Genomic DNA, 4,201 nt, shown 5'->3' on the forward strand with positions numbered 1-4,201 from the left:
AGATGGTCCTGTGGTTAAGACTAAGCCCTTTCTAGGCAGGGAGAAGGGGCTCAATCCCTGTGAACCAAGTCCACATGCCCTGAGGCCTGGTTTACAACAAAAAAGAAGGGTCCTACTGTATAGCACAGGGAACTCTATTCAATACTCTGTAATGGCCTACATGAGAAAGGATCTAAAAAGAGTAGATATACACACATATGTATAACTGATTCACTTTTTTATATGCCCAGAAGCAACACAAGAGTATAAATCAACTATACCTTGATAAAATTTTAAAAACATACAATTTATGTTTTTCTGATAAGATTAGGGGATACTGAGTTCTTCATGTATAGAAAGCAGAGACTGGATACAATGGAGTCACGGCTCATGAGCAGAAAGGGGCTGATAAAGGGAAAACACACAGAAATCAGGTCAATTGTAAAGCAACCACCAACTGGGATTATGAAAAAGAGCAAGAGTAACGTTAAAGATGCAGGACAGGGTGTGGAAACACATGAAGGTACTCGCCAAGAGCAGGATGCTTTGGGTGGCTCTGGACTCAGCGGAGGGCCTGGGAGACACAGTAGCCTTGTGAATATACTGGACTCGCCGACTGTGTCTGTACAGGGTGAGAATCATGGAGCCACTGGCCCAGAAGATGAGCACAGATAATGACATTTCAGGGAACACTATCAAAGCTGCATATAGTGAGCCTGAGATTTTCTCAAGATCTGCAGCGGCACAGTACCCTGAATCTCTTGTATTTGTCATTTTGTGCTACGCCTTTTACGAGAAACATATATTGCATACAGAGGGAAAATGAGAACTACAAGCATGCACTGGATCCAGCAGAGGAAATGAAGAAGGCAATGTACTTTGGGGATTTGACTTTAAGAGTCTTCCAACAGGAGTTCATGGGGTTGATCGTGACGGTCTGAAACACACTCAAGAGGCAGGTGGTACTGATGGCCGTACTCCTGCCCACTCTCTCAACATACAAAATAAGTCTGCAGGCAAAATCACTGTCAAAATATTTGAACCTCAAAGTTGTAATTGTCTGAGGGACTCCTTTCGAGAGAATGACCAAAATGTTGGCTATAGTCAGGTGCTTGCAAATCAAATCTGGGACCCTCAACCTACACTGAGTAAAGAAAAGGTAAAGAAAAAGGTAACGGTACAGAAGGGAGAAATTGCTCCAGAGTCCAAGCACAGTCTGTAACAAGAAGGTTATTCCAATGGCCAGTTGGCTGGAGGCTGTTGTGTCATTCAAGAGACTCCACTTTACATGATGGCAACAGTGACTACTCACAGCAGAGTGGCTCAGAGAAATTTGTGACATCGAGAGACGACTTTCCTTGTGAGCTTTTGTGAACTTGCCAAGGCTTCATGAGAGGGGAAATGATGATGAGAGAATCAGTGTATTTTACGAAGAAGTCAGCAGGAAGGATGAAGTGGTGGTGACCTGAAGAAGCAATGACAACTGAGAGTAAATGGAAAGAGAATAAAACCAGCTTTTAAGGAGAAGCTTACTGGAGGGAAAAAACCTCCATGACTGCCCTCATCAGCAAACAGGTCAACTCTAAATGCATTCTCTTCTAAATTTTAAAGAAGATAATGTATTATTGTAGGGACATCCCTGATGGCTCAGTTGGTAAAGAATCTCCATGCAATGCAGGAGACTCCAGTTCCATTCGTGGGTCAGGAAGATGCGCTAGAGAAGGGATAGTCTTAGAATACCCACTTCAGAATTCTTGGGCTTCTCGTGTGGCTCAGCTGGTATTTAAAGAAGATAATGTATTATTTTAGAAAAAAGACAGGAGTTACTCTAGGGTCTTACAATTTAAAATATATGTTAAAGGTACTTCCCTGGTTGTCTTACAGTTAACAAACTGCCTTGCAATATAGGGGATACAGGTTTGATCCCTGGTTGGGCAACTAAGACCCTATATGCCACGGGGTTTCTAAGCCTGGGATCTGTGACTAGAGAGTCTGTGCACCACAACAAATGATCCTGCGTGATACAACAAAGTTACCACATGATGCAATCAAGACCCAATGCAGCTAAATATGTAAATATTTGAAATATATATATATATGCTAAATAGAATATATGAAACATACGGTGAAGTAACTTTTGCACACATGAAAATTAAGACTGGTTCTCATCAATATACACACACAGACACAGATACAACTTAAAAGTGTAAGGTCGGACCCTGGTGGCCTTCTTGGCTTTCCCTTCCCGGTGGCCATCTCGTCTCCTTCTTCCCTTCTCCATCCCCCGCCGGAGGGAAAAAGTCCCGCCAAACCGCTGAGGAATTTCTGACGTAATAACCCTCTGCCGAGATCTATCCCCCTTCCTGACCTCCAGAGTGACCAACCTGGTCTAGCTGACCACTCACAATCTCGCATTCCCGAGCTTTACCTTATCTTAGGCCTGTCCAGGTTATATGATGCCACTTCCTGCCCCGAAGGCATAAAAATCGCACCCTGCCTTTGTTCGGGGCAGAACTCCTTGTGGCTATTCTTGCGGTCAGTGGGTTCTGCCCGGGAGCGCACTGCCAATAAAGCCTGTTACTTTCCCTTGGTGTCTGGGTTATTTCCTTACAGCTTGAGACGCCCGTTTCCGCGACCTTACAAAAATCACACAAGCATGTCCTAAAAACCACAAGGTAGAATAAACAGTGGACAGAGTCTTCAAAGAGAATCCTCGAGAAAGAATTTATTCAACAGATAAGACATGTGGAAAAATATTCCACATTCTTGGCAATCAGGTCAATTAAAATATAACCACTGCCTATATGTCATCAAATACCACCAACAAATCTGAAACAGAAATGACAAAAATGCCAAGTTGTGGCATAGCTGTGGATGAACCAAGAATCTCATACACTGATGGTGGGTGTTCAAATTGGTACACACATTTTGGAAAACTGGGGGATCTCCTTAGCAGATCAGATGTAATTCTGTTCCAAGAAATCCACTTCTGTGAATATATTCAACAACATTTTGTACAAAAATCACCCAAAGATTAATTATATCAATAGAATTTATATGAGAGCCCTAATCTTTGCTTGTAATAGCCCCTAACTCTTAATACCCACCTACCCATTAACACCTGAATGATCAGTTAATCCTTTGATAGGCACACAATGAAGTGCTATATAGCAATGATAATGAAAAATCAACAATAATATAAAACATTAAGATAAATTCACAAAGATGTAAAGGAATGGAGGACAGAAGTCCAAATGAAAGATGCTGTATGATAGCTTTCATGTGAAGGCCAAGACAGGCAAATGATCTAATATTAAATGTCATAATAGTTGTAAATGTGTGCCCAATAATCTAGGCCTACAAATATACCCAACAAAACTATAGTCTTGGAAACAGTTAGTTAGAAGATGCAAAATACTTTCATGTATACTGAGAACATTTTGTTTCTTGATCTAGTTGTGGTCTCCAGAAGTGCAATCATTCCTGAAATTTCACTGAGAGATTATGCACTTATAACCTGGGAACATATCTTTAATTAAAAAAAAAAAATGTATTTTCAAAAAATGTGGAAGGGGCTTGGGAAAGGCTGTTTCTGTGAATGTGTCTCATCTGCTGCCAGTGTCTTCCAAGAAGGGGAGCTGTAAGCCCCGATCATAACTCCAACAATGAAACATCAGAGAAGAGTAACCCTGCTGCATACAGTGAATCGCTGATTTTGTCATAAAATTCAGCACAGCAGTATCCTCAGTCTCCATGCTTTCTCTTTTGTTGCTCCATTTGGCATCATATTCATGGGGAAAATAATGTTTACAGAGAAATACGACTGGTGACCACACAACCTTCTCCTAAAGACCAGGAAATATAATGAACAGTAGACATTGTTTTCATACAGAAACTTTGAGAAAGAAGTTACATACTTTCCAGTAGTACAAAGTGGAGACCCTGATATGCTCGGGAGTTTTTTCTTTTTGTTAAATGAGTTTATATATTTAGTCTTATTATTTATTTATTTGCCTGCACCAGGCCTTAGTTAATGGCATGGAAACTCTTAGTTATGGCATATAAACTCTCAGATATGACATGTGGCTTCTAGTTCCCTGTCCAGGGATTGAACCTAGACCCCCTGCATTGAGAGCACAATCTTAACATCTGGACCACAGGGAAGTCCCCTCCTTGGGAGCTTTTGCTTTAAGTTCCACCCACCTGGATTTCCTGGTGTTGA

At 41.3% G+C, this 4,201-nt stretch overlaps 1 pseudogene; it reads right to left on the reverse strand.

Annotated features, from left to right (window-relative positions):
* Positions 1-287: 287 nt before the first annotated feature.
* LOC129546467 (vomeronasal type-1 receptor 4-like) lies at positions 288-1,520 on the reverse strand (annotated as a pseudogene).
* Positions 1,521-4,201: the final 2,681 nt, after the last annotated feature.

The sequence above is a fragment of the Moschus berezovskii genome, chromosome 22 (genome assembly GCF_049115385.1).
Source record: "Moschus berezovskii isolate FMDL1 chromosome 22, NW_MosBer_1.0, whole genome shotgun sequence".
Taxonomy (NCBI): Eukaryota; Metazoa; Chordata; class Mammalia; order Artiodactyla; family Moschidae; genus Moschus; species Moschus berezovskii.